At 45.6% G+C, this 26,103-nt stretch overlaps 1 protein-coding gene across 2 annotated transcripts in view; it reads left to right on the top strand.

Annotated features, from left to right (window-relative positions):
• The window catches only part of AJAP1 (adherens junctions associated protein 1), a 242,807-nt gene extending 217,392 nt beyond the window's left edge, over nucleotides 1-25,415 (top strand). Inside the window, exon 6 of one of the 2 annotated variants that reach the window (XM_067472814.1) lies at nucleotides 25,200-25,415. The gene's annotated coding sequence lies outside the window, so the exon portion shown is untranslated. Of the gene's footprint in view, nucleotides 1-3,038; nucleotides 4,079-25,199 lie in introns of those variants that run through there. The other variant, XM_067472813.1, reaches the window with a different exon arrangement.
• The last annotated feature ends 688 nt before the right edge of the window (nucleotides 25,416-26,103 follow it).

Raw genomic sequence — 26,103 nt, 5'->3', positions numbered from 1 at the left:
ACCTACATCCAGAGAGCACTGTGGACTCAAACAATGATGGATGTGGACCAAACTGGACACAAAAATTCCATATGCCCAAATATGAACACAGATGGAGTTTGGGAGAAATAGACCTTGACATTTGGGATTTGTAGTTACTGGGATTTATAGTTCACTACAATTAAAGAGCATTCTGAAACCCACAAATGACAGAATTGGGCCAAACTTCCCACACAGAACCCCCATGACCAACAGAAACTACTTAAGGTCATCCAGTCCAACTCTCTTCACCAGGGCAAGAAAATGGAATCAGAGCCCTCCTGACAGAGAGCCATCCAGTCATCAATATATAGATAGATAGATATGATTCTCTCTCACACACACACAGATATAGTATCATAGATTTGAAAGGGACTCCTAAAGAAGGACAATTATTATGTTGCATATTCCAGAGTAGGCAAACCAGACACTCTCCACATCAACACTGGGAAAGAAACAAGAAGAAATACTGTTTACTCACAAGCAGAAAGGAATTACAGATATTAGAAACCCACACTTTCTCATTACTTTATTTTCCATATCAACAGACTGGGCCACAGCAACGCGTGGCAGGGGACAGCTAGTCTATATAAATAAAAAATGAATGTTTGTTTTTGGGATTAACATAATTCAAAAACCACTGGGCGAATTGACACCAAATTTGGACACAAGACATCTCTCAGGCCAACGAGTGACCATCACTCATAAAACACTGAAAAACACAGCGGAAGGGACTTAAAAAGCCAAAAAAGCAAAAAGATGTTACAGCGCATGTGCAAAAATGACTCCCCGGCAAACAAAACACACAATCACATATCCACACTCTCTTCCAGACTACGACTCCCAGCATCCCCTAGACCAGGCCCTTTAGGAGAGGAGGAGGATCCAAATGCACTGCTTCCAAAAAAAGAGAAAAGACACTACAGCGCATGTGCGAAAACAACTCCCCGGCAAACAAAACACACAATAGCATACCCAAACTCTCTTTGGGACTACAGTTCCCAGCATCCCCTAGACCAGGCCCTTTAGGAGAGGAGGAAGAACCAAATGCACTGCTTCCAAAAAAAGAGAAAAGACACTACAGCGCATGTGCGAAAACAACTCCCCGGCAAACAAAACACACAATAGCATACCCAAACTCTCTTTGGGACTACAGTTCCCAGCATCCCCTAGACCAGGCCCTTTAGGAGAGGAGGAGGATCCAAATGCACTGCTTCCAAAAAAAGAGAAAAGACACTACAGCGCATGTGCGAAAACAACTCCCCGGCAAACAAAACACACAACACCATACCCAAACTCTCTTTGGGACTACAGTTCCCAGCATCCCCTAGACCAGGCCCTTTAGGAGAGGAGGAAGAACCAAATGCACTGCTTCCAAAAAAAGAGAAAAGACACTACAGCGCATGTGCGAAAACAACTCCCCGGCAAACAAAACACACAATAGCATACCCAAACTCTCTTTGGGACTACAGTTCCCAGCATCCCCTAGACCAGGCCCTTTAGGAGAAGAGGATGATCCAAATGCACGGCTTCCAAGATGGAAGCTGTCTTCTCCTTGGATCTCTTTGAGAGCATCGCAATCCCTGCAGATTTCCCATTTCCGATTCCTGGACTGCAACTCCCAGCAATCCTCCAGATAGATAGATAGATTAGATAGAGACAGATTGGTAAATAGGTAGACAGATCAGAAGACTGCCGGAAGTTGCAGTCCACGAATACGTAGAGAAGGAAGAAAGGGGAGAAAGGGAAAGAAAAGGGGGGAAGGAAGGGAAGAGGAAGAGAAGGAGGGAGTGAAGGAAGGAGAAAAAGAAAGAAAAAGGAAGGAAGGAAGGAAAGAGGGAGGGAGGGAGAGAGGGAAGGAAGGAAGGGAAGAGGAAGAGAAGGAAGGAGAGAAAAAGAAAAAGGAAGGAAGGAAAGAGGGAGGGAGAGAGGGAAGGAGGGAGGGACGGCGGGAAGGAAGGAGGGAGGGAGGGAAGGAAAGAAGGAGGGAGAGAAAGAAAGAAAAAGGGAAGGAAGGAAGGAAGGAAGGAAGGAAGAAAAGAAGGAAAGAGGGAGGGAGGGACGGAAGGAAGGAAGGAGTGAAGAAATAAAGGAAGGAGAGAAAGAAAGAAAAAGGGAAGGTAGGAAGGAAGGAAGAAAGGAAAGAAAGAAAGAGAGAGGAAGGAAGGAAGGAAGGAAAGAGGGAGGGAGAGAGGGAAGGAAGGGAAGAGGAAGAGAAGGAAGGAGAGAAAGAAAGAAAAAGAAAGGAAGGAAAGAGGGAGGGAGAGAGGGAAGGAAGGAAGGAGGGAGATAAAGAAAGAAAGAAAGAAAGAAAGAAAGAAAGAAAGAAAGAGGGAAGGAAGGAAGGAAGGAGGGAGGGAAGGAAAGAGGGAGAGAAAGAAAGAAAGAAAGAAAGAAAGAAAGAAAGAAAAAGAAAAAGGGAAGGAAGGAAGAAAGAAAAGAAGGAAAGAGGGAGGGAGCGACAAAAGGAAGGAAGGAAAGAAGGAAAGAGGGAGGGAGAGAAGGAGAGAAAGGAAGGAAGGAGGGAGAGAAAGAAAAAAGAAGAAAGGAAGGAAGGAAGAAAGAAAAGAAGGAAAGAGGGAGCGAGAGAGGGACAGAAGGAAGGAAGGAAGGAAAGAGGGAAGAAAGGAAGAAGAGAAAGAAAGAAAAAAGAGAAGGAAGGAAGGAGAAAAAGAAAGAAAGAAGGAAGGGAGGAGAGAAGCAAAGAAGAAAGGGAAGGAAGAAAGGAAAGAGGGGGGAAGGAAGGAGAGAAAGAAAGAAGGAGAGAAAGAGGCAGGTTGGCCACAGCAACACATGGCAGGTACAGCTAGTAATGTATAAATATTACAATTAATATGGCGTCCCTACTTCGCGGATTTTCACTTATCGCGGGTGGTCCCGTAACGTAACCCCCGCGATAAATGAGGGAACACCGTATCCTCTTCTCGTCTTCCATTTTCAAAGACACTTGTGTGTGTGTGTGTGTGTGTTATGGAAAATGACTGGCGGTAACTATACTTTCTTCTTTTTTCTCCCAACAGGATTCCATTGGTGAACCTGTAAAAAGCAAATTCAGTGAATGGGTGACCTATCCCTACCATTTTTTGCGTTTACTGATGGAAGACTCAAAGAGCAGCCAAATATATTTTTATATAATTATAAGCAGAGAGAGAGAAAGAAAAAAAATATCGGGATTTGCCCCAACCTGTGATGGCATTTTTTCGTGTGTGTGCGGACTGGGTTATTTTTCATGGAAGGGATGAGGAAGGAAATTGCGAGCAAAGAGAAACTGCGCAAAGAGAAGCGAGGACCGCGCCACGGCTTCCACTCGGGACGCCTGGACTGTGAATACATATTTCTTTCTGAACCTGTGCCAATAATAATACCATTATGTGCCATGAATCGCCCGGGGGGGTTGGGGGGGGGGAAGGATCTCGAGAAGATTGAAGACGCGCCAAACTCTACAGAAACCGAGGGGATATCTCTTCAGTATTTCTTGTTATTATACATACATGCATATACATATATATATATATAAGATGATCTATATATATATATCTATCTATAAATATTTGTACTGTAGCAAATTTTTGGGGAAAAAAACAAACCGGAAAGAAATCTAAATGTTCTTTTTTAAAAACAACAACAACAACAAAGAAATGGGTGTTGTGGGTTCACTACAACATACAATGTCATTCAACGCGCTTAATATATGGACTTGGATATATATATTAGGCTTGGGTAACCATGGAAAAATTTGGTTCTAAACTCGTTTTGTTTTTAGGGGGCCTTTGCGTTTCGTTTTTTTAAATAATTCCGAAATGTTCCTTTAAAAAATTTCGAAATTTACGAAATTTCGTAAAATTACGAATCGATTCGTTAATGGCCGACGCGATTGCGCAATATGCTAAAAATCCCTCCAAATGGGACAGGGGGAACTTCTGAAGCTTCCCTCTCCCTCTGTTGTTGACTGTTGGTGTGATAAAACACACCACAACTAGGCCTGGGTAACAACGGAAAAAATTGTTTCTAAAATTGATTCGTTTTTGGGGGGTTTTGCGTTTCGATATTTAAAAGAATTACGAATTTTTTCTTTTAAAAAGTTCGATATTTACGAAATTTCGTAAATGTAAAAAAAATTACGAAACAATTACGAAACAATAACGAATCGATTCATTAATGGCGGACTCGACCGCGCAATACGCTAAAAAACCTCCAAATGGGACAGGGGGAACTTCTGAAGCTTCCCTCTCCCTCTGTTGTTGACTGTTGGTGTGATGTTATAATTTTTTTTCACTAATTAAACAAAAAACAACTATAAAACTTGCCCCAGACATGCGGAAATAATAACGAAACGACCTCAAACCGATAACAAAACGAATACATAACGAATCCGAAGCATTTATGAAACGAATTTAAAAATTTGTTTCGTTTTTAAGTTGCTCCAGAATGGTTCATTATCGCTTCGTTATAAAAAAAAATAACGAATTTTTAACGAATTACGAATTAACGAAACGAAACCGCCCAGCCCTAACAACAACTATAAAACTTGCACCAGACATGCGAAAATAATTACGAAATAATTACAAAATAATTACAAAATAATTACGAAATAAATTGAAAAAATTGTTTCGAATCTTTATTACTCCTCACACAATTCCTGCATGGCTCAATATTGGATCGTAAGCTAATTTAAATACGAATTAATAACGAATTACGAAATTAACGAACGAAACTGCCCAAGCCTAATATATATATTAGGGCTGGGCGGTTTCATTTCGTAAATTCGTAATTCGTTAAAAATTCGTTATTTTTTTTTATAACGAAGCGATAGCGAACCATTCAAGAGCATCTAAAAAACGAAACAAATTTTTTAATTCGTTTCGTAATTGCTTCGGATTCATTTTGTATTTGTTTCGTTACCGTTTTGAAATCGTTTTGTTATTATTTCCGCATGTCTGGGGCAAGTTTTATAGCTGTTGTTTGTTTAATCAGTGAAAAAAAATTATAAATATCACACCAACAGTCAACAACAGAGGGAGAGGGAAGCTTCAGAAGTTCCCCCTGTCCCATTTGGAGGGTTTTTTAGCGTATTGCGCGGTCGCGTCCGCCATTAACGAATCGATTCGTAATTGTTTCGTAATTGTTTCGTAATTGTTTTGTAATTTACGAAATTTTGTAAATATCAAATTTTTTAAAAGAAAAATTTCGGAATTCTTTTAAAAATCGAAACGCAAAACCCCCCAAAAAACAAATCAATTTTAGAAACAATTTTTTCCGTTGTTACCCAGGCCTAATATATATGTATTAGGCTTGGTTGATCCAGCTCGTTAATTTCTAATCTCGTTATGAAATCGTAAATAAAATGCCTTTAGAAGCGATATCGGCGCGTTTTGGCAACCCAGAAGGGATCTTGCCATTTCGAAGCCGCGTCCGCCATCTTCCTTACGACTTCCGGCAGTGAATCGTAAATGCTGGGGGCGTGGCCTTCAGGAACAGATGTTCTTACCCACGCCCACCTCCTTCCTCTTTGCATCGGCGGCTTTGCGAGGTGGGCTTTGCGAGGTGGCCGGGGCTACCTCCCTGGTGACAAGCGGTGATGTGGAAGAGCTGGGCATAGCCACGGCCACCTCCCAAAGCCCACCTCGCAAAGCCGCCGATGCAAAGAGGAAGAAGGTGGGCATGGGTAAGAACAACTGTTCCTGAAAGCCATGCCCCCAGCGACCTCCAAGGAGAGCTGTGCATGGCCACGCCCACCTCTCCTTTTTGCATGACTGACAGCTTCCCGCAGAAGGGAAGGAAAGAAGAGAGATTTTAATGGTTCTGGAGGGAGGGAGGGGCACCTTCCATCAACGAAACAAAGAAAGCGATTCGTATTTCCCGCTATTTCCGATCTTTTTTAAAAGAAAATTTCGGAAATAATTTCAAAATCGAACCGCCAGCGCCCCCTATATACAAAACGAGTTTAGAACCATTTTTTTCTTGATCAACCAAGCCTAATATATATATATAGATATATAGATATATAAATTCCATGTTTTCTACTTCAGCAGTTTAGTTTTCACAGACAGGCACTCATCCTTTAAGGTCCGTTGAGAAGGGAAATAGTAGGCGTGAAGTTTGCTCTTCATGATCTGCATTGATTCCAGCGTAGCTTGGAGAAGTTGGGACAGAGAGACCCAAACCCTATTCATGTATGAAATGGAAATGTGGTTGTTCCAAGTAGTCCTGGCTGTCAGGTTGCATATCCCAAAATGGCCCTGTAATGGATGGTCACCATACATACAACATGGCTTAGTCCAACTATGAGTAAACCCATCCATGGCTTAATCTGACTATAAGTAAACCCATTCATGGCATAATCCAAATATGAGTATCCATGGCTTAATCTGAATATGAGTAAACCCATCCATGGCTTAGTCCAACTACAAGTAAACCCATCCACGGCTTAATCTGAATATGAGTAAACCCATCCATGGCTTAGTCGGACTATGAGTAAACCCATCCATGGCTTAGTCCGACTATGAGTAAACCCATCCATGGCTTAGTCCGACTATGAGTAAACCCATCCATGGCTTAGTCCGACTATGAGTAAACCCATCCATGGCTTAGTCCGACTATGAGTAAACCCATCCATGGCTTAGTCCGACTATGAGTAAACCCATCCATGGCTTAGTCTGACTATGAGTAAACCCATCCATTGCTTAGTCCGACTATGACTAAACTCATCCATGGCTTAGTCTATGAGTAAACCCATCCATGGCTTAGTCCGACTATGAGTAAACCCATCCATGGCTTAGTCGGACTATGAGTACACCCATCCATGGCTAAATCAGATTATGAATAAACCCATCCATGGCTTAGTCCAACTATAAGTAAACCCATCCATGGCTTAATCTGACTATAAGTAAACCCATTCATGGCAAAATCCAAATATGAGTAAACCCATCCATGGCTTAGTCCGACTATGAGTAAACCCATCCATGGCTTAGTCCGACTATGTGTAAACCCACCAATGGCTTAGTCGGACTATGAGTAAACCCATCCATGGCTTAGTCCGACTATGACTAAACCCATCCATGGCTTAGTCCGACTATGAGTAAACCCATGGCTTAGTCTGACTATGAGCAAACCCATTCATGGCTTAGTCCGACTATGAGTAAACCCATCTATGGCTTGGTCCAACAATGAGTAAACCCATCCATGGCTTCGTCGGACTATGAGTAAACCCATCCATGGCTTCGTTGGACTATGAGTAAACCCATCCATGGCTTAGTCCGACTATGAGTAAACCCAACTCTGGGCTGGGCCCAAATAGGGCTGCAATGAAGAGATGGACCCGATCCAGGTTATGGGTTTGAGGTGTAGGTCGTCAGCTAAGCCATGACAGATGGACCATGAACTGAACCATGTACTGAATTCTCCAACCAGTTAAATTCATGTGAGGAGACGTCACGATTTCTTTAGAATAAGGAGACAGAGGTGGTGGTAAGGTCACCATTACTCACCTCGATAATACATAGCCCCGCCCCCTTGCACCCATAGGGTATTTACTTTTCATAGCTTCCATTGCAAATTGCAGTATTATTTATGTATTTGCTTTACTTCTATACCGCCTTTCTCAGCCGAGATGGCGACTCAAGGCGGTTTACATAGTAAAGATCAACACAACAACATCAAAAAGGCAATTAAAAATACACTATACAACATATCAGTAGCAACCATGGTGTCATTATTGCAAGCTTTCTTTGTGCCTCAAATTCATAGGCGCGAGGATGCTTCTGAGATACTTCAGCTAAGCTAAACTCGCATCAGATGGGAACGTCAGATCAACAGTTTCCAGGATGAGACGATGAGTAGTGATGAAGAGGCATCCATGAAAACCAGATTGCACACTAATACTCAAACCACAACACACATTTCATCAGGGAGGTGAATCCAATCCTGAGTTCAGGCCAGACTTTAACCGAACTCTCCAAGGTGAGAATTACGTTTTAGTACCTTGGAGAGCTCCAAAGGCGCAGAGTGTATTTTAAGCTTAGGATACAGCACTTTGTATAGTCACCGTTTGAGCTTTCCGGATTCATGCTGCTACATATTTGGTGACTCAAACTCTGACATAAGGCCGAGAGACGGGTGTATTCTGGAAAGAAATTTCACTGTTCCACAAATGTCACTTTTCCACAAAACTGTATAAAAGAAGAGAGTGGCGTTGTCTCAAAATATCGTCCTAAATGTTTGCCAACCTTTGAGAATATTGTCAGTTTCCTCGAGTGAGAATGAAAAAGCAATGTTCCCCATTTTGACGAGTTTTGCGCAAAAAATTGTACGACAAAGAATATTTTATGCAAAGGATAACGGGCTGACTCCGATTGTGGACACAAACGAGAACAAACTATTGAATCGACAATACGTCGATTCGAGATCCAAATATCCGTTGGTCCAGAGCAATGGCAACCAAATTCCATAAGGATGACCTGCTTCCTGGATAGTTTCTTTACCGATTTCACCGTGTTTGGTTTCCTGAAGACAACTTCCGGATTGGGAGAAAGGTCCAACACAAACCGAGTAAATACCGAAGGAAGGGTCTTCGAAGAGGTGGCTTTTTCTGACGGAGGCCTTCCTTTCCCTGATCCTTTCTCCCTCGGTTCATGGAGACACAACTGGGCCATCTCCACTCTATGTAACCCATGGAAACCGGTTTCTATCTGTTTCTTTGTTCACTCCTGGTGCAACTGTTTTCTTGATTTGGGACTGCTGTTTCTTTTCCTCCTCCTTTCCTTTCAAATATTTTTTAAAAAATGGTTTGTTGGTTGTACTGCTGTTGTTTTTATTTTTTATTTTCTAAGTCGCCTCGCGCGGCGAGGGAAAAGCGGGGTATACATTTCCATAAATAAATAAACTGATGAAATCCATACCTACCCGCCTCTGTGTCATCTTCAGCGCCACGGAAGACGGGGTGATGCCAGTGGGCAAATCCCAACATGTTCCTGTGACTGTATCTCCAAAGCATGGCATAACCAGTACGCAGAGGCGGCCCTAGGTAATTTTCAATGGTAAGCAAACAGTATTTTGGTCCCCCCCCCCCAACCAATCATTGATATATATTTTCTGTTCATCGTGGGAGTTCTGTGTGCCACCACCAACCAATCATTGATATATATTTTCTGTTTGTCATGGGAGTTCTGTGTGCCACCACCAACCAATCATTGATATATATTTTCTGTTCATCGTGGGGGTTCTGTGTGCCATATTTGGTTCAATTCCATCATTGGTGGAGTTCAGAATGCTCTTTGATTGTAGGTGAACGATACGTCCCAGTAAGTACACTTGCCGCAATTGCTCCCTTGCCTGGCCCGCTTTGGGTCCGGAGGCGTGCCTGAAGACCCCGGCATGTGCACCAAAAGTCACCTCTTCTCCTGACTTTCTCCTCAGCCATTGGGACCAAGAGAGAGAGAGAGAGAGAGAGAGAGAGAGGTGGAGATGCCCACCTTTCCTGAAGGTAGGCGCAAAAACAAAGGAGGGAGCGGAGGTGGGAGATACCTCCAGCCGGAGAGGCTCTCTCTCTCTCGCTCTCTCTCTCTCTCTTGGTCCACGGCTTAATCTGAATATGAGTAAACTCATCCATGGCTTAGTCCAACTATAAGTAAACCTATCCATGGCTTAGTCGGATTATAAGTAAACCCATCCCTGGCTTAGTCCGACTATGAGTAAACCCATCTATGGCTTGGTCCAACAATGAGTAAACCCATCCATGGCTTCGTCGGACTATGAGTAAACCCATCCATGGCTTCGTTGGACTATGAGTAAACCCATCCATGGCTTAGTCCGACTATGAGTAAACCCAACTCTGGGCTGGGCCCAAATAGGGCTGCAATGAAGAGATGGACCCGATCCAGGTTATGGGTTTGAGGTGTAGGTCTTTAGCTAAGCCATGACAGATGGACCATGAACTGAACCATGTACTGAATTCTCCAACCAGTTAAATTCATGTGAGGAGACGTCACGATTTCTTTAGAATAAGGAGACAGAGGTGGTGGTAAGGTCACCATTACTCACCTCGATAATACATAGCCCCGCCCCCTTGCACCCATAGGGTATTTACTTTCCATAGCTTCCATTGCAAATTGCAGTATTATTTATTTATTTGCTTTACTTCTATACCGCCTTTCTCAGCCGAGATGGCGACTCAAGGCGGTTTACATAGTAAAGATCAACACAACAACATCAAAAAGGCAATTAAAAATACACTATACAACATATCAGTAGCAACCATTTTAGAAAACATATCAGTAGAAAACCATTTATTTTCTAAGTCGCCTCGCGCGGCGAGGGAAAAGCGGGGTATACATTTCCATAAATAAATAAACTGATGAAATCCATACCTACCTGGCTCTGTGTCGTCTTCAGCGCCACGGAAGACGGGGTGATGCCAGTGGGCAAATCCCAACATGTTCCTGTGACTGTATCTCCAAAGCATGGCATAACCAGTAGGCCTGGGTAACAACGCAAAAATTTGTTTCTAAAATCGATTTGTATTTGGGGGGTTTTTGCGTTTCGATATTTAAAATAATTACAAAACTTTCCTTTAAAAAAGTTCAGTATTTACGAAATTTCGTTAATATTAACGAATCGATTCGTTAAGATGGCGGACCCCCCGCGCATGCGCAAATCACCTCCGGAACTTCGTTATTAAGACGGGGGTCGATTCGTTAAGGTGATAACGAATCGATTCGTTAAAAAAGAAATATTTATCAGAAATATTTAGAAATGGAAAATTAACAAAATGCTTGCCCTGTTGTGGAGCGAACACAGCCACAGGACAGGGACAAACTCACACACACAGGCACACAAGGGTCTTTTCCTTTTTTAAGAATATTTTTTGAATTTTTTGAAGAATAAAAGAAAGATATTTTTCAGAAATATTTGAAAATGGAAAATTAACAAAATGCTTTCCCTGTTGTGGAGCGAACACAGCCACAGGACAGGGACAAACTCACACACACAGGCACACAAGGGTCTTTTCCTTTTTTTAGAATATTTTTTGAATTTTTTGAAGAATAAAAGAAAGATATTTTTCAGAAATATTTGAAAATGGAAAAACAGGGCGAAAACAGGGCAAAGGCAAAGCCTCCCCGCTGCTCCCAGCCCAGGGAATGAATGAATGCAAGCAATGAATGAATGCAAGCCAAGCCTCCCTCCCGAACCTCCCGTCTCCTCGCCTTCCCCAGCAATGAGCAATGCGGCCACGCGGAGCCGCTTTTAAAGGGCAGCCCGCCCAATCACAATCAGCCACGGTGCTTGGGAGCGCCGGATTGGCTCCCGGCGCACCCAGCATCCTCCATCCCTAAAACGTCATTTCCGAAACGGGCGGAAGCCCGTAAAAAAGATGGAGGATGCCGTTTCGATATTTAAAAACACTTCCGGGTTTGAAAATAAGTTTTGAAATCATTTTGTAATTGTTAAAAATAACGAATATTTAACGAATTACAAAATTAACGAACGAAACCTCCCAGGCCTAATAACCAGTACGCAGAGGCGGCCCTAGGTAATTTTCAACGGTAAGCAAACAGTATTTTGGTCCCCCCCCCCCCAACCAATCATTGATATATATTTTCTGTTCGTCGTGGGAGTTCTGTGTGCCATATTTGGTTCAATTCCATCATTGGTGGAGTTCAGAATGCTCTTTGATTGTAGGTGAACTATACATCCCAGTAACTACACTTGCCGCACTTGCTCCCTTGCCTGGCCCGCTTTGGGTCCGGAGGCGTGCCTGAAGACCCCGGCATGTGCACCAAAAGTCACCTCTTCTCCTGACTTTCTCCTCAGCCATTGGGACTGAGAGAGAGAGAAAGAGAGAGAGGTGGAGATGCCCACCTTTCCTGAAGGTAGGCGCAAAAACAAAGGAGGGAGCGGAGGTGGGAGATACCTCCAGCCGGAGGGGCTCTCTCTCGCTCTCTCTCTCTCTCTTGGTCCCAATGGCTGAAGAGAAAGTCAGGGGAAGAGGCAACTTTTGATGCGCACGCTGGGGTCTTCAGACACGCCTCTGGACCCGAAGTGGGCCAGGCGTGGCGGCTCCGCCCCTTCGCCCACCCGCGGATTGGGGAGAGGAGAGGAGGCGGATGGAGCGCAGGGGGATCGGGAAAGGGAGCCGGTCATGGGGAAGGGATCGAACGCGGAGAACGATGGAGCGCCAGCTCTGCTCACGCACCTGATGGCCGGGTGGAGTAGGAACGAGAGGGGCTAGGCGAGGCTCAAGAGCCTGGCCCCTTTGGGAAGAGGATCGCCCGGCAGCGAGGCAAGAAAGCCGAGGCTCCCCCCGGACTGCTAGGGCTGTTGTGAGCTGAGGGGGCGCTCCTCAAGTGGAGGTCGAGGGGCATTTACAGAGGTGCCTCTGCGCCCCTGGCAAAAAAAAGTGTTCTGCGACCGCTTACTTCGCGTAATGGACGAGCCACCCCTGCCAGTACGCTGATGACACTCAGCTCATTCTGAGGATAGAGGGCTGGCCGGACTCTGTACCCGAAAATTTCCATCAGTGCCTTGAGGTCATTACTGGGTGGTTGCATGCCAGCAGGTTGAGGGTGAAGCCAGCGAAGATGGAGATCCTTTGGCTGGACTGTCCGGGTGGGAGGGAGATCCAGCTGCCTACCTTGGATGGTGAGACACTACGGTCGATCACAATCTATTGACCCACCGCCTAGCCATGACTGGGGTTAGGGGGATACCCCTTAAATGGGTGTCCTCCTTCCTCCAGAATCGGGGACAGCGTGTGGTGAGGGGAGGGATGGTTTCCAAGAGATCTCCGCTAACTTGCGGGGTCCTGCAGGGAGCTATTCTCTCTCCTCTATTATTTAACATCTACATGCGACCACTTGCCCACCTGGTGTGGAGTTTTGGGCAGTCCGGGTGGGAGGGAGATTCAGCTACCTACCTTGGATGGCGAGACACTACGTCCATCACCTTCTGTCAAAAGCCTTGGTGTCTTATTGGACCCTCTGCTCACAATGGAGGCCCAGGTCTCTGCTAGGCGACTGGCTCCCTACCTATCTAGGAACGACCTGGCTACGGTTCTTAAATGACACAGCCAGACTTGAACCTTTCCAGTCCGACTTCCGTAGGGGGCACGAGATGGAGACTGTGCTAATTGCCATCACAGATCGGCTTCGCTGCCAGATGGATCAAGGCGGATCAGCGCTGCTCGTGTTATTGGACCTCACAGCAGCATTTGATACGGTCGATCACAATCTATTGACCCACCGCCTACCCATGACTGGGGTTAGGGGGATACCCCTTAAATGGGTGTCCTCCTTCCTCCAGAATCGGGGACAGCGTGTGGTGAGGGGAGGGATGGTTTCTGAGAGATCTCCGCTAACTTGCGGGGTCCCGCAGGGAGCTATTCTCTCTCCTCTATTATTTAACATCTACATGCGACCGCTTGCCCAACTGGTGCGGAGCTTTGGGCTTGAGTGCCACCAGTACGCTGATGACACTCAGCTCATTCTGAGGATGGAGGGCTGGCCAGACTCTGTACCCGAAATTTTCCTTCAGTGCCTTGAGGCCGTTACTGGATGGTTGCGTGCCAGCAGGTTGAGGGTGAATCCAGCGAAGACGGAGATCCTTTGGCTGGGTCGTCCGGGTGGGAGGGAGATCCAGCTGCCTACCCTGGATGGTGAGACACTACATCCGTCACCTTCTGTAAAAAGCCTTGGTGTCTTATTGGACCCTCTGCCCCAGACCATGCAAGGCCTTAAAGGTGAGTACCATCACTCTGAAAGTGATCCGGTGCTCAATTGGTAACCAATGCAGCTGCAGTAAGATTGGGGTTATGTGGGATCTCATCAGAATTCCCGCAAGAAGCCGAGCAGCTGCATTTTGTACCAAGTTGAGCTTCCGGATCACCAACAGAGGAAGGCCAATGTAGAGGGCGTTACAGTAGTCCTGTCAAGGCCCAGAAGCCTTAAGTAGAGCCAAACACAAGATAAAGAGTTCAAACACAGCTTTATGATACAAAAATAGTCTTTCAAAGCACTTAACTTCAGTGCAGAGAGTCCGAGCAGTAATTTGGCATCAAAAACAAAGCGATACCAGCAACAAAAATATAACCCGGATTAAAACGCTGTTTAATCCGGGTTAAACACAAAGTTCAGCAATCTGCTTCAAAGTCCACACAGTTCAAAAACACAGTCACAGAAGATAGGAAACGGAGTCCCAAAACGAATTCTGAAATTTTCCTTTAATAAATTCGAAATTTACGAAATTTCGTAAAATTACGAATCGATTTGTTAATGGCGGACGAGATTGCGCAATATGCTAAAAAAACCTCCAAATGGGACAGGGGGAACTTCTGAAGTTTCCCTCTCCCTCTGTTGTTGACTGTTGGTGTGATAAAACACACAACAACTATAAAACTTGCACCAGACATGCGAAAATAATTACGAAATAATTACGAAATAAATTGAAAAAATTGTTTCGAATCTTTATTACTCCTCACACAATTCCTGCATGGCTCAATATTGGATCGTAAGCTAATACGAATTAATAACAAATTACAAAATTAACGAACGAAACCGCCCAAGCCTACTGGCAGGTTTTAGGAGTGGCTTGTTACTGCCAAAGGGAAACCTTTGTTGAGATGTGATTAGCTGTCCCTGATTGTTTCTTGTCTTGTGTTTGAGTGTTGTTCTATATTCACAGTTATAATTTTAGAGAAGGAAATAAAGGAGGCCTATCTCCACATTGCAATCCTGCATTTGGAGTGTGGATACGAAAAGGAAGTAAAGGAGGCCTATCTCTATATCCGTACGCCGCATTTTGAGACTTTTTGAGGCTCGGCTCACATCTTCTCAATGCAAGCACTATATAGTACTTTGCAACGATCTAGACTGCTCTGTACCGACTTGGCCTCGGGCTCTGGCCCCAAGGGCAACACACGCAAAACAACCGTGGACCGTGTTTCCCAATGTGCCAGTGCACCAGGTCGAGCGAGAAGCACACGGGCGAGCAATTAGCCGGAGCAAAGAGCTTCCTTTCCTACAAAGCAGAATCCCCTGAGGCAATGTAGGTTTTCCTCATGCAAGGTACACCTCGCACATGACCCTCTCTTCTCCGACCGGCCATATGCTCATGGAAAATAGATGCGCTGGCTCTCACGGAAGAGCTCTCCGGAGCAAGAAAAATCTTTCTTGGTTGATAGGTAGGGGGAAAAAATAGCAACTGGTGACATGCAAAAGATGTGATCTGGAAAAGAAGCTGTGTCTCGAGATTGGATGGTTTTAGTCCTGGAAATGTTCCAGTGCTTGGAAATATTTTGATGACCTTTCTCGAGGGTTAAGATCTAATTGCAGACCTTCACTTTCAGCATCAGTAGGACTTCTTCCTGCATTTGAAAGAGGTTGGACTAGATGGACCATGTGGTCTCTTCCAAGTCTATGATGCTATGATACTCTCTCCTCAATTATTGTTACGGCATTGACAGCCTTTCTCAGAGAAGGATCCTTACTAGGGCTGGTCAATTCGTTTCGTTAATTCGTAATTCGTTAAAAAATTCGTTAATTTTTGAATTACGAAACGATTACAAAACATTTTTTTTAACCTGGAAGTGTTTTTAAATATCGAAACGGCAGGCGCCAAAAAATTTTGTATTTCCGTCCATTTCAGAAATACGTAAGATGGCCGCCTGCCGATGCTTGCTGAGAGGGGCGAGCGAGATTGGCGAGCGAGCGGCGAGCGAGAGGGGCGGAAGCACTCTCTCCTGACATTTCACCCACATCTATGGCAGGCATCCTCAGAGGTTGTGAGGTCTGTTGGAAACTAGGCAAGTGGGGTTGATATATATCTGTGAATTAATGTTCAGGGTGGGAGGAAGAACTCTTGTCTGCTGGAGGCAAGTGTGAATGTTGCAGCTGGCCAGCTTGATGAGCATCGAATGGCCTTGCAGCTTCATGGTCTGGCTGCTTCCTGCCTGAATGTTGCAATTGGCCAGCTTGCTTAGCATTGCCTATTAATAATAATAGCGAGCGGCGAGCGAGAGGGGCGGAAGCACTCTCTCCTGACATTTCACCCACATCTATGGCAGGCATCCTCAGAGGTTGTGAGGTCTGTTGGAAACTAGGCAAGTGGGGTTGATATATCTGTGGAATAATGTTCAGGGTGGGAGGAAGAACTCTTGTCTGCTGGAGCGAGAGGGGCGAGCGAGTGGCGAGAGGGCCCGCCAGAGTGAGTGCCTGCCTTCCCTCCTTAATAATAATTAATAATAATTAATCCCTATTCTACTAAATTAATAATTAAATTTAAAAAATATTTAAAAAATTTTGAAAAAAAAAGGGCGCCATCTTTACAAAATGTTTTGTAAATATTTACGAAATTTCGTAAATACCGAAACTTTTTTTTGGGAAAGTTTTGTAATTATTTTAAATATCGAAACAAAAAAAAAACCCCAATTACAAATCGATTTTAGAAACAAATTTTTGCGTTGTTACCCAGGCCTAATCCTTACCTCTGAATAAATGCTTTTAGTGTTCATAGGGTGCAGTATGAGTGACCAATGACTACCAATGATGGTACATGCAACAAAATCCCACAGAGAAACACAATTTTCACCTGACATGCCCTGGTTAATTTTGGCACATTTCGGTACCTGCAATGTAGGCCCTATTTGTGCGCATATTTGACCCACTGATTCCAAAAATGGCACCCATTTTCCCTTATCAGCTCCCCCTTCTGAGATACAGAACGGATTTCTAACATGTCTCCTGGATCATCGGCTGGGAGCCCCTCCCCCAGCAACAATACTACCTGCCACCTCAGGAGGAGAAGGAGGAAATCATACTGTCCCCCCCCCTCCCCAAGCCAGCTAAGAGGAGAAAGGGGACTGAGGAAGAGACTTTAAAAACACCTGCTGTCTCCTGGCTCTTGCTTACTATATCTGCCTGCCACCTCAGGAGGAAAAAGAGGAAATCCTATTGCTACTCTCCCCCTCCCAAGCCAGCTAAGAGGAGGAAGGGGACTGAGGAAGAGACTTTAAAAACACCTGTCTCCTGGCTGTTGCTTACTATATCTGCCTGCCACCTCAGGAGGAGAAGGAGGAAATCCTGCTGATACTCCCCCCCTCCCAAACCAGCTAAGAAAGGAAGGGGACTGAGGAAGAGACTTTAAAAACACCTGTCTCCTGGCTCTTGCTTACTACATCTGCCTGCCAACTCAGGAGGAGAAGGAGGAAATCCTGCTGCTACTCTCCCCCTCCCAAGCCAGCTAAGAGGAGGAAGGGGACTGAGGAAGAGACTTTAAAAACACTTGTCTCCTGGCTGTTGCTTACTACATCTGCCTGCCACCTCAGGAGGAGAAGGAGGAAATCCTGCTGCTACTCTCCCCCTCCCAAGCCAGCTAAGAGGAGGAAGGGGACTGAGGAAGAGACTTTAAAAACACCTGTCTCCTGGCTGTTGCTTACTACATCTGCCTGCCACCTCAGGAGGAGAAGGAGGAAATCCTGCTGCTACTCTCCCCTCCCAAACAAGCTAAGAGGAGGAAGGGGACTGAGGAAGAGTCTTTAAAAACACCTGTCTCCTGGCTGTTGCTTACTACATCTGCCTGCCACCTCAGGAGGAGAAGGAGGAAATCCTGCTGCTACTCTCCCCTCTCAAACCAGCTAAGAGGAGGAAGGGGACTGAGGAAGAGACTTTAAAAACACCTGTCTCTTGGCTGTTGCTTACTACATCTGCCTGCCACCTCAGAAGGAGAAGAAGGAAATCCTACTGCTACTCTCCCCCTCCCAAGCCAGCTAAGAGGAGGAAGGGGACTGAGGAAGAGACTGTCTCCTGGCTCTTGCTTACTATATCTGCCTGCCACCTCAGGAGGAGAAGGAGGAAATCCTGCTGCTACTCTCCCCTCTCAAACCAGCTAAGAGGAGGAAGGGGACTGAGGAAGAGACTTTAAAAACACCTGTCTCTTGGCTTTTGCTTACTACATCTGCCTGCCACCTCAGGAGGAGAAGGAGGAAATCCTGCTGCTACTCTCCTCCTCCCAAGCCAGCTAAGAGGAGGAAGGGGACTGAGGAAGAGACTTTAAAAACACCTGTCTACTGGCTGTTGCTTACTACATCTGCCTGCCACCTCAGGAGGAGAAGAAGGAAATCCTGCTGCTACTCTCCCCCTCCCAAGCCAGCTAAGAGGAGGAAGGGGACTGAGGAAGAGACTTTAAAAACACCTGTCTCCTGGCTGTTGCTTACTACATCTGCCTGCCACCTCAGGAGGAGGAGAAGGAAATCCTGCTGCTACTCTCCCTCTCCCAAGCCAGTTAAGAGGAGGAAGGGGACTGAGGAAGAGACTGTCTCCTGTCTCTTGCTTACTATATCTGCCTGCCACCTCAGGAGGAGAAGGAGGAAATCCTGCTGCTACTCCCCCGCCACCCTCAAGCCAGCTAAGAGGAGGAAGGGGACTGAGGAAGAGACTGTCTCCTGGCTCTTGCTTACTATATCTGCCTGCCACCTCAGGAGGAGAAGGAGGAAATCCTGCTGCTACTCTCCCCCTCCCAAGCCAGCTAAGAGGAGGAAGGGGACTGAGGAAGAGACTTTAAAAACACCTGTCTCCTGGCTGTTGCTTACTACATCTGCCTGCCACCTCAGGAGGAGAAGGAGGAAATCCTGCTGCTACTCTCCCCTCCCAAACCAGCTAAGAGGAGGAAGGGGACTGAGGAAGAGTCTTTAAAAACACCTGTCTCCTGGCTGTTGCTTACTACATCTGCCTGCCACCTCAGGAGGAGAAGGAGGAAATCCTGCTGCTACTCTCCCCTCTCAAACCAGCTAAGAGGAGGAAGGGGACTGAGGAAGAGACTTTAAAAACACCTGTCTCTTGGCTGTTGCTTACTACATCTGCCTGCCACCTCAGAAGGAGAAGAAGGAAATCCTACTGCTACTCTCCCCCTCCCAAGCCAGCTAAGAGGAGGAAGGGGACTGAGGAAGAGACTGTCTCCTGGCTCTTGCTTACTATATCTGCCTGCCACCTCAGGAGGAGAAGGAGGAAATCCTGCTCCTACTCTCCCCTCTCAAACCAGCTAAGAGGAGGAAGGGGACTGAGGAAGAGACTTTAAAAACACCTGTCTCCTGGCTGTTGCTTACTACATCTGCCTGCCACCTCAGGAGAAGAAGAAGGAAATCCTGCTGCTACTCTCCCCCTCCCAAGCCAGCTAAGAGGAGGAAGGGGACTGAGGAAGAGACTTTAAAAACACCTGTATCCTGGCTGTTGCTTATTACCTCTGCCTGCCACCTCAGGAGGAGAAGGAGGAAATCCTGCTGCTACTCTCCTCCTCCCAAGCCAGCTAAGAGGAGGAAGGGGACTGAGGAAGAGACTTTAAAAACACCTGTCTACCGGCTGTTGCTTACTACATCTGCCTGCCACCTCAGGAGGAGAAGAAGGAAATCCTGCTGCTACTCTCCCCCTCCCAAGCCAGCTAAGAGGAGGAAGGGGACTGAGGAAGAGACTGTCTCTTGGCTCTTGCTTACTATATCTGCCTGCCACCTCAGGAGGAGAAAGAGGAAATCCTGCTGCTATTCTCCCCCTCCCAAGCCAGCTAAGAGGAGGAAGGGGACTGAGGAAGAGACTTTAAAAACACCTGTATCCTGGCTGTTGCTTATTATTTCTGTTGTGGTTTTATATTGTATTTAATGTTTTTATGTGCATTTTGATTATATGTGTATTACTTGAGTCGCTGAAAAGCTGAGAAAAGTGGTATACAAATACAATAAATAAATAAATAAAATTTTGTTTTTAATTTTGCTAGGAATCTCTAGGTCCTTCAGCAAAAATTGTGACTAGAGTTGGTCAGAGATTAAGACATTTTTGAATTCTTGTATTTTTCTTCCCTCGCAATCACACAAATATTCTAAGCCTTCGTTGCTTTCAAAATTGACTGCCGCTCTCTCTCGCGTTCGGATACACACAAAAGGGTTTAAGGCACGGCACTGATAGCCCCGTAATAGGTTTGGGAAGCGTCATCCATTAACCGCCGGAGATGCAATGGAGAGAGATGATCTTGCAATAATTGCCGCGCCCCGGAGGGGAAGGAATGGCCTGTACTCCTCCTGGTAGCGGGAAGAAAGCGAAAAAAGGAAAGTGAGATAATGAAGGCAGGCTTCTTTCTCATTAACGACTGTGAGGTGATTTACACGCTGGTGGCCCTGCCTTGTCTAGCCTCTACTGCAAGAATGTTGCTGCGTTCTTATTCCTCATACCGCACTGAAACAGCATTAGTAGATTCTACTGCTTTGGGTCTCTTTTTTGAGAGAGATAATAGACAGAAATAATAATAATAATAATAATAATAATAATAATAATAATAATAATAATCCTAGAGTTGGAAGAGATCCCCAGGAGCCATTCCTTGGCCCTTCCAAAGCTTTTTCCACCTTTTTTGTTATGACTCACGAAGTGAGTTGGAAATGATTAAACTTTTCCCCACTTCTGGTCCCTGGCCTCGGCTCAAGCCAGAGAAGCCAGTTTTAAACCAGAGAAGGAAGGAATTTCCTGGCCTCGACTCAAGCCAGAGAAGTCAGTTTTAAACCAGAGAAGGAAGGAATTTCCTGGCCTCGACTCAAGCCAGAGAAGTCAGTTTTAAACCAGAGAAGGAAGGAATTTCCTGGCCTCGACTCAAGCCAGAGAAGTCAGTTTTAAGCCAGAGAAGGAAGGAATTTCCTGACCTCAGCTCAAGCCAGAGAAGTCAGTTTTAAACCAAAGAAGGAAGGAATTTCCTGACCTCAGCGCAAGCCAGAGAAGTCAGTTTTAAACCAGAGAAGGAAGGAATTTCCTGACCTCGGCTCAAGCCAGAGAAGCCAGTTTTAAAGCCAGAGAAGGAAGGAATTTCCTGACCTCGGCTCAAGCCGGAGAAGCCAGTTTTTAACCAGAGAAGGAAAGAATTTCCCAGCCTCGGCTCATGCCAGAGAAGCCAGTTTTAAACCAGAGAAGGAAGGAATTTCCTGACCTCGACTCAAGCCAGAGAAGCCAGTTTTAAACCAGAGAAGGAAGGAATTCCCTGGCCTCGGCTCAAGCAAGAGAAGCCAGTTTTAAACCAGAGAAGGAAGGAATTTCCTGACCTCAGCTCAAGCCAGAGAAAACAGTTTTAAACCAGAGGAGGAAGGAATTTCCTGACCTCGGCTCAAGCCAGAGAAGCCAGTTTTAAAGCCAGAGAAGGAAGGAATTTCCTGGCCTCGGCTCAAGCCGGAGAAGCCAGTTTTGAACCAGAGAAGGAAGGAATTTCCCAGCCTCGGCTCAAGCCGGAGAAGCCAGTTTTAAACCAGAGAAGGAAGGAATTTCCTGGCCTCGGCTCAAGCCAGAGAAGTCAGTTTTAAACCAGAGAAGGAAGGAATTTCCTGACTTTCAAACCATTAACGAAAGGATTTGGAAGTTTTGAAAAGTTTTGATTTTTTTCTGTGAAAATCAGAATTGACTTTAGAATTGAACCAATAGCGCCCCCTACATTTGAAACGAGTTTTGAACCCAGTTCTTGTGGGGTTTTTTGGGCTATATGGCCATGTTCTAGAGGCATTTCTCCTGACGTTTCGCCTGCATCTATGGTAAGCATCCTCAGAGGTGAGGTCTGCTGGAACTGGGAAAAAGTTTTGAACCATTTTTTGTTCAACCAAGCCTACTATCCAGTCCAAGCACCCACAACAGATGGCCATCCAATCTCAGAGGAGGAGCCTCCAAGTCAGAGAGTCTGTTGAACAGCTCTTCCTCATGTTCAGGTGGGATCTCCTATCCGGTCATTTGAACCCATGGCTCCAATGTATTAGGTGATTAGGAGACTTGGTGCTTGAAAAGGCTCAATTTATGGGGAAGGCATCAAGAGCTGTCTTTTGAAAGGCTTTGAGTCTCCTTGTGGAGAGAGAAAATGGGGTATAAATAAACACAATAATAATAAACATAAACATAGTTGTTGTTGTGACCCTTCAAGTCATTTCCAATCTACGGTGGCTCTAAGGCAAACATATCAAGGGGTTTTCTGGGGTTGAGGGTGTGTGGGTTTCTATGACTAGTCAATAGGCTTGGGCGGTTTTGTTCATTAATTTCGTAATTCGTTATTATTTCGTATTTAAATTAGCTTACGATCCAATATTGAGCCATGCAGGAATAGTGTGAGGAGTAAATTAGATTCGAAACAATTTTTTCAATTTATTTCGTAATTATTTTGTAATTATTTTGTAATTATTTCGTAATTATTTTCACATGTCTGGTGCAAGTTTTATCGTTGTTGTTTGTTTTATCACACCAACAGTCAACAACAGAGGGAGAGGGAAGCTTCAGAAGTTCCCCCTGTCCCATTTGGAGGGGTTTTTAGCATATTGCGTAATCTCGTCTGCCATTAACGAATCGATTCGTAATGTTACGAAATTTCGTAAATTTCAAATTTTTTAAAAGGAAAATGTCGGAATTATTTAAAAAAACGAAACGCAAGGGCTCCCTAAAAACAAAACGAGTTTAGAACCAAATTTTTCCGTGGTTACCCAAGCCTAGGACAGAGCATCAATTCACCCCAAAATTGAAAAGCAGAGCAATTTGGTTGCTCAATAAGTGCTATGTGTATTTGTTGTTTTCAGCTAGACGGAGCCAGAAAAAATAATAATTGCAAGCCAGCTTTTAAGCTTCAGTCAATATGCCATTTGAAAGAGACTTTCTCGTTCCTTTCTTCCAGCAGCCTTTCACCTAAATCCCAAATATATGCAAGCCGCCCACTTGGCAGAAGAACAAAAATAAGTGTTGTTTCGTCATAAACCACCTCCAGAATCATAACGAATCCTTGACATCAACTACCTGGCAAAAAAAGTGTACTGCAACTGCTTACTTTGCGTAGTGGATGAGCCGCCCCTGCTGATGACCTATCAGCAAGTGGCTATATAAGGAGGAGGAGAGCATCCATCTTTCCCTCTCCTGCATGACTCTTTCTGAGTATCTGTCTATTCTGTATGTACTCTCTGAGGATCTGATTCCACAACACACATACCTTCTATAAAATACAATATTCAAGTCAAGTGTGGTGGATGGTTGTCTGAGGGTCTAGTTTCCTGCTCTGGGTTGCAACACCTAGATCAGTCACAGTCTGGTTTCAGGCCTGGTCACGGCACCGAGACAGTCTTGGTCGCCTTGGTGAATGACCTCCATAGAGAGCTGGACAGGGGGAGTGTGACTCTGTTGGTTCTCTTGGACATCTCAGCGGCTTTTGATACCATCGATCATGGTATCCTTCTGGGACGACTCTCTGGGATGGGTCTCGGGGGCACGGTTATGTTGTAGCTCCGGTCCTTCCTGGAGGGTCGATCCCAGATGGAGGAGGTCCTTGGGGCTGTGAGGGCAACCACTTCGGCTCTGGACCCTTGCCCGTCCTGGCTAATTAAATCGGCCAGGGAGGGTTTGGTTGATTGGTTTGGGTTGATCATCAATGCATCATTGGAGCAGGGGTTTTTTCCATCTCTCCTGAAACAAGCTGTGGTTCGTCCACTCCTTAAAAAGGTTTCCCTTGACTCCACGGTGCTGAACAATTTCAGACCGATCTCCAACCTCCCTTTCTTGGGTAAGGTGTTGGAGCGGATGGTTGCCTCTCAGCTCCAGGGCTTTTTAGATGACATCAACTACCTAGATCAGTCACAGTCTGGTTTCAGGCCTGGTCACGGCACCGAGACAGCCTTGGTCGCCTTGGTGGATGACCTCCGTAGAGAGCTGGACAGGGGGAGTGTGACTCTGTTGGTCCTCTTGGACATCTCAGCGGCTTTCGATACCATCGATCATGGTATCCTTCTGGGTCGACTCTCTGGGATGGGTCTTGGGGGCACGGTTCTGTCGTGGCTCCGGTCCTTCCTGGAGGGTCGATCCCAGATGGTGAAGCTGGGAGACGCCTGCTTGGCCCCCTGGCCTTTGACCCTTGGGGTCCCACAAGGTTCCATTCTGTCTCCCATGCTTTTTAACATCTACATGAAACCGCTGGGAGAGGTCATCCAGAGTTTTGGAGTTAGGTGCCATCTCTACGCAAATGACACGCAACTCTACTACTCCTTTCCACCCAACTCCAAGGAGGCCTCTCGGGTGCTGGACGAGTGCCTGGCTGCTGTGTCAATCTGGATGAGGAGGAACAAGCTCAAGATCAATCCCGACAAGACAGAGGTCCTTCTGGTCGATCGCAAACCTGACCGGGGTATAGGGTGGCAACCTGTGCTGGACGGGGTTACACTCCCCCTGAAGTCACAGGTCCGCAGTTTGGGAGTCCTCTTGGATTCAACGCTCACGCTTGAGGCTCAGGCGTCGGCGGTGTCTGGGAGGGCTTTCGCACAATTAAGACTCATGCGCCAACTGCGACCTCACGAAGACGGATCTGGCCGGAGTGGTCCGTGCCTTGGGCACCTCCAGATTGGACTACTACGTGGGGCTGCCCTTGAAGATGGCTCGGAAGCTCCAACTGGTCCAACGATCAGCAGCCAGGATGCTAACGGGGGCCCCTTACAAAGAGAGGTCAACCCTCCTGTTCAAGGAGCTCCACTGGCTGCCATTTATTTTCCGAGCCCAATTCAAGGTGCAGGTGCTTACCTACAAAGCCGTGAACGGTTTGGGACCACCCTACCTGTGTAACCGCATTTCCCTCTACGAACCCACACGCTCACTTCGGTCATCTGGATAGGCCCTGCTCGTGATCCCGCCGGGGTCACAAGTGCGCTTGGCGGGGACGCGGGACAGGGCCTTTTCCGTGGTGGCCCCCCGACTCTGGAACACCCTCCCCAAAGACCTTAGACAGGCCCCTACATTGGCTGTCTTCAGAAAGAACTTGAAGACCTGGCTTTTCCGATGCACCTTCCCAGATTAGGAAATCTCCACTACCAAGTCCCATAAGCACTTTACCAGAACCAATGATTGTTGCACATTGCACATCGCACTTGCCCTGGAAGCCCCATATACACCTCCTGTCACATCAGCACTTTTAATCTTTATACCCATTACTTTGGCCCAGCCCAGTTTTATTGTGTTTAGTGTATTGTGCCTGTTGTTTACTTTGCTTTATTCTGTTTTAAATTGTTTGATTTGCTTAGATTGTGTTATTGTGTTGTGTGTTGAGGCCTCGGCCTGTGTAAGCCGCATCGAATCCTTCGGGAGATGCTAGCGGGGTACAAATAAAGTTTAATAATAATAATAATAATAATAATAATAATAATAATATTTTTTTTCTTACAGACCACATCAAAACCGATAACAATTTTCAGGGCTTCGATCAGTTGGAGAAGGAGGTGAACGAGTTTCCTCCAGGACACCTTGGAGGGAATCCATTTCTATCCCAGATTGGAACTCAAACTGGGGGAGAGAGGAGATTCCATCTGAACATGAGGAAGAACTTCCTGACTGTGAGAGCCGTTCAGCAGTGGAACTCTCTGCCACGGAGTGTGGTGGAGGCTCCTTCTTTGGAAGCTTTTAAGCAGAGGCTGGATGGCCATTTGTCAGGGGTGATTTGAATGCAATTTTCCTGCTTCTTGGCAGAATGGGGTTGGACTGGATGGCCCAGGAGGTCTCTTCCAACTCTTTGATTCTATGATTCTATGATTCTACTGTTCCCTGCACACAAATATCCTGTTTTCTGTGCAAAATGCAAACATGCGAATTTTGCGTGAAGGAAGTGCTGAGTTGTGAGTAGTTTCGGAAAGCAGCACCAATTTTAATGAGTCTTTCTTTTAATCATTACACATAGCCCACCCACTATCATTGCGTTTGCGTTATTGTAATTTTATATCTTTATTATCTTTATTTATTCACATATAAATGTATGTAATTATGATGTTAAATAAAGTTTATTATTATTATTAATGTCAAATGTCTATTTTCCCCAAACTCCACCAGTGTTCACATTTGGACATACTGAGTATTCGTGTAGAGTTTGGTCCAGATCCATCATTGTTTGAGTCCACAGTGATCTTTGGATGTAGGTGAACTACAACTCCAAAACCAAAGGACACTGCCCACCAAACCCTTGCAGTATTTTCTGTTGGTCATGGGAGAACTGTGTGCCAAGTTTGGTTCAATTCCATCATTGGTGAGGTTCAGAATGTTCTTTGATTGTAGGTGAACTATAAATCCCAGCAACTAC

This window comes from Anolis sagrei, chromosome 13, assembly GCF_037176765.1.
Source record: "Anolis sagrei isolate rAnoSag1 chromosome 13, rAnoSag1.mat, whole genome shotgun sequence".
Lineage (NCBI taxonomy): Eukaryota > Metazoa > Chordata > Lepidosauria > Squamata > Dactyloidae > Anolis > Anolis sagrei.
The sequence above is the reverse complement of the archived record's forward strand: the minus strand, read 5'-3'. Positions and strand labels throughout refer to the sequence as shown.